This window comes from Arachis hypogaea, chromosome 16 (assembly GCF_003086295.3).
Source record: "Arachis hypogaea cultivar Tifrunner chromosome 16, arahy.Tifrunner.gnm2.J5K5, whole genome shotgun sequence".
Classification (NCBI taxonomy): domain Eukaryota; kingdom Viridiplantae; phylum Streptophyta; class Magnoliopsida; order Fabales; family Fabaceae; genus Arachis; species Arachis hypogaea.
The window spans coordinates 122,365,827-122,373,336 of record NC_092051.1 but is presented as its reverse complement, the minus strand read 5'-3'; the positions used below and the strand labels follow the sequence as shown (position 1 = coordinate 122,373,336).

The 7,510-nt window shown below is 39.1% G+C and overlaps 1 non-coding gene across 1 annotated transcript; it reads left to right on the top strand.

Annotated features, from left to right (window-relative positions):
* The first annotated feature begins 4,143 nt into the window (after window positions 1-4,143).
* On the top strand, window positions 4,144-4,251 carry LOC112761028 (small nucleolar RNA R71). Its single transcript, XR_003181437.1, has one exon. It is a non-coding gene; the product is annotated as a small nucleolar RNA R71 (small nucleolar RNA).
* The last annotated feature ends 3,259 nt before the right edge of the window (window positions 4,252-7,510 follow it).

Here is a 7,510-nt window from a genome sequence, read left to right as displayed (position 1 = left end):
TTTTATGATTTTTCAAATTATCGACTAACATGTCTCCTAGTCATCATTCTTTCAAGAGCCAACATATTTAACATTCTTAAACAACAACTTCAAAAGACATATGCACTGTTCAAGCATACATTCAGAAAACAAGAAGCATTGTCACCACATCAATATAATTAAACTAAGTTCAAGGATAAATTCGAAACTCATGTACTTCTTGTTCTTTTGAATTAAAACATTTTTCTTTTAAGAGAGGTGATGGATTCATAGGACATTCATATCTTTAAGACAAAGTTACTAACTACTAATGATCATATAATAATGGCACAAACATTGATAAGCACATAATATAGAAAACGAAAAACAGAGAAAGCAAGAACAAGGAATGAATCCACCTTAGTGATGGTGGCGTTTCCTTCTTGAGGAACCAATGATGTCCTTGAGCTCTTCTATGTCTCTTCCTTGTCTTTGTTGCTCCTCCCTCATTGCCTTTTGATCTTCTCTTATTTCATGCAGCATGATGGAGTGCTCTTGATGTTCCACCCTTAGTTGTCCCATATTGGAACTCAATTCTTCTAGGGAGGTGTTGATGTGCTCCCAATAGTTTTGTGGAGGAAAGTGCATTTGAGGCATTTCCGGAATCTCATGGTGATGAGCTTCATACGCCTCTTGAGCTCCATGAGTAGGCTCTCTTGCTTGCTCCATCTTTTTCTTAGTGATAGGCTTGTCCTCTTTGATGAGGATATCTCCCTCTATGTCAATCCCAGCTGAATTGCATAGGTGGCAGATGAGGTGAGGAAAGGCTAACCTTGCCATAGTGGAGGATTTGTCAGCCACCTTGTAGAGTTCTTGAGGTATAATCTCATGAACTTCCACCTCTTCTCCAATCATGATGCTATGGATCATGATAGCCCGGTCTATAGTAACTTCAGACCGGTTGCTATTGGGAATGATTGAGCATTGAATAAACTCCAACCATCCTCTAGCTATAGGCTTGAGGTCCAATCTTCTTAGTTGAACCGGCTTGCCTTTGGAGTCAATCTTCCATTGAGCTCCTTCTACACATATGTCCATAAGGACTTGGTCCAACCTTTGATCAAAGTTGACTCTCCTTGTGTAGGGGCGTGCGTTCTCTTCCATGTATGGCAAGTTGAACGCCAACCTCACATTCTCCGGACTAAAATCTAAGTATTTCCGCCGAACCATTGTAACATAGTTCTTTGGATCCGGGTTCTTACTTTGATCATGGTTCTTGGTGATCCATGCATTGGCATAGAACTCTTGAACCATTATGATGCCGACTTGTTGGATGGGATTTGTTAGAACTTCCCAATCTCTTCTTTGAATTTCATGTCGGATCTCCGGATACTCATTTCTTTTGAGTTTAAAAGGGACCTCAGGGATCACCTTTTTCTTGGCCACAACATCATAGAAGTGGTCTTGATGGGCTTTGGAGATGAACCTTTCCATCTCCCATGACTTGGATGTGGAAGCTTTTGTCTTCCCTTTCCCTCTTTTAGAGGATTCTCCAGTCTTAGATGCCATCAATGGTAATGGAAAAACAAAAAGCTTATGCTTTTACCACACCAAACTTAGAATATTGCTCGCCCTCGAGCAATAAACAAAAGAATAGAAGAAGAAGAAGAAGAAGTATGGAGAGGGAGAGGGAGATGAGGTTTCGGCCAAGAGGGGTGTAGAGGGGTGTGTTGTGTGAATTTGATGAAGAATGGAGGTCTTTATATAGGGAAGGGAGGGGGGTTAAGGTTTGGCCATATGGGTGGGTTTGGGTGGGAAATTGGTTTTGAATTTTGATGGTCGGTGGAGTTTATGAGGTAGGTTTATGGGGAAGAGGAGATGGATGTTAGTGGTGAAGGTTTAGTGGGGAAGAGAGATTGAGGTGATTGGTGAGGGGTTTTTAGGGAAGAGTGTTTATGGGGTTGTGTGAAAGAGAGTGGTGAGAAGAAGTGAGTGGAGGTAGGTGGGGATCCTTTGGGGCCCACAGATCCTGAGTGGATCCTGTGGGGTCCACAGATCCTGAGGTGTTCAAGGATTTACATCCCTGCACCCATTAGGCATGTAAAAATGCCTTTGTATCCAACTCTGGGCGTTCAGCGCCAGGTTGGTGGCCATGTTGGGCGTTCAACGCCCATCTGTGTGCCATTTCTGGCGTTGAACGCCAGAACCATGCCTGTTCTGGCATTCAGCGCCTAGAAGCTGCCCATTTTGGGCGTTCAGCGCCAGAACCATGCTCTGTTCTGGCGCTGAACGCCAGACAGATGCTCCTCCAGGGTGTGATTTTTCTTCTGCTGTTTTTGATTCCGTTTTCAATTTTTATATTTATTTTGTGACTCCACATGATCATAAACCTAAGAAAATATGAAAAACAATAATAATAGAGTTAGATAAATAAACATTGGGTTGCCTCCCAACAAGCGCTTCTTTAATGTCAATAGCTTGACAGTGGGCTCTCATGGAGCCTCACAGATGTGCAGAGCTTTGTTGAGACTTTCCAACCCCAAACTTAGAGTTTGGATATGGGAGTTCAACACCAAACTTAGAGTTTGGTTGTGGCCTCCCAACACCAAACTTAGAGTTTGACTGTGGGACTCTGGTTGACTCTGCTTGGAGAGAAGCTTTTTCTGCTTCCTCTCCATGGTTGCAGAGGGAGATCCTTGAGTTTTGAATACAAGGGAGTTCTCATTCCATTGAAGGACTATTTCACCTCTGTCAACATCAATCACAGCTCTTGCTGTGGCCAGGAAAGGTCTTCCTAGGATGATGGATTCATCCTCTTCCTTTCCAGTATCCAGGACTATGAAATCAGTAGGTATGTAAAGGCCCTCAACCTTTACTAATACATCTTCTACTTGTCCATAAGCCTGTCTTCTTGAGCTGTCTGCCATCTCTAGTGAGATTTTAGCAGCTTGCACCCCACAGATTCCCAGTTTCTCTATTACAGAGAGGGGCATGAGGTTTATCCCTGAACCAAGGTCACACAGAGCCTTAAAGATCATGGTGCCTATGGTACAAGGGATTATGAACTTTCCAGGATCCTGTCTCTTCTGAGGCAATGTCAGTTGATCCAGATCACTTAGTTCATTGATGAATAAGGGAGGTTCAACTTCCCAAGTATCAATGCCAAACAATTTGGCATTCAGCTTCATGATTGCACCAAGAAACTTGGCAGTTTGCTCTTCAGTAACATCCTCATTCTCTTCAGAAGAGGAATACTCATCAGAGCTCATGAAGGGCATAAGGAGGTTCAATGGAATCTCTATGGTCTCTAGATGAGTCTCAGATTCCTTTGGTTCCTCAGAGGAAGCTCCTTATTGACCACTGGACGTCCCAGGAGGTCTTCCTTCTTGGGATTCACGTCCTCTCCTCTCCTCACAGGTTCGGCCATGGCGCTTATGTCAATGGCCTTGCACTCTCCTTTTGGGTTCTCTTCTGTATTGCTTGGAGAGTACTAGGAGGGATTTCAGTGATCCTTTTACTCAGCTGGCCCACTTGTGCTTCCAGATTTCTAATGGAAGACCTTGTTTCATTCATGAAACTTACAGTGGCCTTAGATAGATCAGAGACTAGATTTGCTAAATTAGAAGCATTTTGTTCAGAGTTCTCTGTCTGTTGCTGAGTTGATGATGGAAAAGGCTTGCTGTTGTTAAACCTGTTTCTTCCACCATTATTAAAGCCTTGTTGGGGCTTTTGATCCTTCCATGAGAAATTTGGATGATTTCTCCATGTTGAGTTATAGGTGTTTCCATAAGGTTCACCTAAGTAATTTACCTCTGCTATTGCAGGGTTCTCAGGATCATAAGCTTCTTCTTCAGAAGATGCCTCTTGAGTACTGTTGGATGCAGCTTGCATTCCATGCAGACTCTGAGAAATCATATTGACTTGCTGAGTTAATATTTTATTCTGAGCCAATATGGCATTCAGAGTATCAACTTCAAGAACTCCCTTCTTCATAGGCGTCCCATTACTCACAGGATTCCTTTCAGAAGTGTACATGAACTGGTTATTAGCAACCATGTCAATGAGTTCTTGAGCTTCTGCAGGCGTTTTCTTTAGGTGAATGGATCCACCTGCAGAAGTGTCCAGTGACATCTTTGATAGCTCAGATAAACCATCATAGAATATATCCAGGATGGTCCATTCTGAAAGCATGTCAGAAGGACACTTTTTGGTCAACTGTTTGTATCTTTCCCAAGCTTCATAGAGGGATTCACCTTCTTTCTGTCTGAAGGTTTGAACATCAGCTCTAAGCTTGCTCAGCTTTTGAGGCGGAAAGTACTTGGCTAAGAAAGCCGTGACCAGCTTATCCAAGAGTTCAGGCTGTCTTTGGGTTGAGAATCCAACCATAATCTAGCTCTGTCTCTTACAGCAAAAGGGAAAAGCATGAGCCTGTAGACTTCAGGATCTACTCCATTAGTCTTAACAGTATCACATATCTGCAAGAATTCAGTTAAGAACTGAAAAGGATCTTCAGATGGAAGTCCATGAAACTTGCAATTCTGCTGCATCAGAGAAACTAATTGAGGTTTCAGCTCAAAGTTGTTTGCTCCAATGGCAGGAATGGAGATGCTTCTTCCATGTAAAGTGGAATTAGGTGCAGTAAAGTCACCAAGCATTCTCCTTGCATTATTGTTGGGTTCGGCTGCCATCTCCTTTACTTGTTCGAAATTTTCAATCAAGTTGTCTCTGGATTGTTATAATTTAGCTTCTCTTAATTTTCTCTTCAGAGTCCTTTCAGGTTCCGGATCAGCTTCAACAAGAATGCCTTTTTCTCTTTCCCTGCTCATAAGAAAGAGAGGAAAAAAAAGAAAAGAAGAGGAATCCTCTATGTCACAGTAAAGAGGATCCTTATTGTTAGTAGAAGAAAAGAAGAAGAAATTCGAACACAGATAGAAGAGGGGGTTCGAATTTGGTGATGATGTGAGGAAGAGATGTTAGTTAATGAATGAATAAATAGAATAGGATGAGAGAGAAGGAGGGAATTTTCGAAAATTATTTTTGAAAAGGAGTTAGTGATTTTTGAAAATTGTTTTTTTTTGAAAATTGTTAGTATTTTTCGAAAATTAAGATTTAAAATTTAAATTAATTAATAAATTAAAAAGAAATTTTGAAAAAGGGGGAAGATATTTTCGAAAAATGAGAGAGAGAGAGTTAGTTAGGTGGTTTTGAAAAAGTTAAGAAACAAACAAAAAGTTAGTTAGTTAGTTGAAACAAATTTTTGAAAAGATAAGAAGTTAGGAAGTTAGAAAAGATATTTTAAAAAGATATTTTTGAAAAAGATAAGATAAGAAGATATTTTTGAAAAGATATGATAGAACTTAGTTTTTGAAAAAGATTTGATTTTTAAAATCACAATTAATGACTTGATTCACAAGAAATCACAAGATATGATTCTAGAACTCAAAGTTTGAATCTTTCTTAACAAGTAAGTAACAAACTTCAAATTTTTGAATCAAAACATTAATTGATATTGTTATTTTCGAAAATTTGGTATAAAAATAAGAAAAAGATTTTTGAAAAATATTTTTGGAATTTTCGAAAATAACTAAGAATTTTGAAAAAGATTTGATTTTTGAAAAAGATTTTGAAAAAGATAAGATTTTCAAATTGAAAATTTGATTTGACTCATGAGAAACAATTTGATTTTAAAAATTTTTGAAAAAGTCAATCCAAATTTTCGAATTTGAGGAGAGAAAAAGGGAAAGATATTTTTTTGATTTTTGAATTTTTATGATGCAAGAAAAAAACACTAAAAGGATGCAATGCATGAAATTTTTAGATCAAAACAATGAATGCATGCAAGAATGCTATGAATGTCAAGATGAACACCAAGAACACTATGAATGTCATGATGAACATCAAGAACATAATTTTGAAAAATTTTTTTAATGCAAAGAAAACATGCAAGACACCAAACTTAGAATTCTTTAATGCCTAGGCACTAAGAATTCAAAATGCATATGATAAACATGAAAAGACACAAAACAAAAAATCATCAAGATCAAACAAGAAGACTTACCAAGAACAACTTGAAGATCATGAAGAACACTATGAATGCATGATATTTTCGAAAAAATGCAAGATGCATATGCAAGTGACACCAAACTTATGATATGACTCAAGACTCAAACAAGAAACAGAAAAATATTTTTGATTTTTATGATTTTCTAATTTTTTTGGTAATTTTTTTCGAAAATTATATGAAAAGAAAAAAATAAGGATTCCAAAATTTTTAATATGAATTCCAGGAATCTTGCCATGTTAGTCTAAAGCTTCAGTCCAGGAATTAGACATGGCTCACTAGCCAGCCAAGCTTTCAAAGAAAGCTCCAGTCCAAAACACTAGACATGGCCAATGGCCAGCCAAGCTTCAGCAGGTGATCATGGATCAGCAGCAGGTGGATGAGCAACAACTAATTTGCTCTTGATAACAAATTGCAAGCCTCAGTCCAAATGAATTTAGATATGGCTTTACAGCCAGCCAGGCTTCACATGCTTCATGAAACACTAGAATTCATTTTTAAAAATTTTGAATAAATTTTTGAAAACATTTTTATTTTTTTCGAAAACAAGAGAAATTTTGAAAATATTTTTGAAAAATTTTTGAAAAGAAAACGAAAAGAAAATTACCTAATCTGAGCAACAAGATGAGCCGTCAGTTGTCCAAACTCAAACAATCCCCGGCAACGGCGCCAAAAACTTGGTGCTGTTGCCGGATCAAAAGGGAATCTGGCACTGATGTTACCGGACCAAAAGCTTGCGAAGACTCAAACAATCCCCGGCAACGGCGCCAAACTTGGTGCACGAATTGTGATGTCAGGCTTGAACAATCCCTGGTAATGGCTCCAAAGCTTGGTGCTTTGATCTTAATTCATAATTGTCACAACTTCGATACAACTAACCAGCAAGTGCACTGGGTGTCCAATAATACCTTACGTAAGGGTCGAATCCCACGAGATTGTTGTATGAAGCAAGCTATGGTCACCTTGTAAATCTCAGTCAGGCAGATATAAAGTGATAATGGTGTTTTCGAATTTAATATAATAAATAGAGATAGAGATACTTATGTAATCATTGGTAGGAATTTCAGATAAGCGAATGGAGATGTTTTCGTTCCTCTGAACTCTGCTTTCCTGCTATCTTCATCCAATCTGTCTTACTCCTTTCCATGGCTGGCTGTATGCAAGGGCATCACCGTTGTCAGTGGCTACATCCCCTCCTCTCAGTGAATAATATGCTCACGCACCCTGTCACGACACGGCTATTCATCTGTCGGTTCTCGATCATGCTGGAATAGGATTCACCCTCCTTTTGCGTCTGTCACTAACGCCCAGCACTCGCGAGTTGAAGCTCGTCACAGTCATTCAATCATTGAATCCTACTCAGAATACCACAGACAAGGTTTAGACCTTCCGGATTCTCTTGAATGCCGCCATCATTCTAGCTTACGCCACGAAGATTCTGGTTAGGAGATCTAAGAGATACTCATTCTAGCTTATTTCATGTAGAACAGA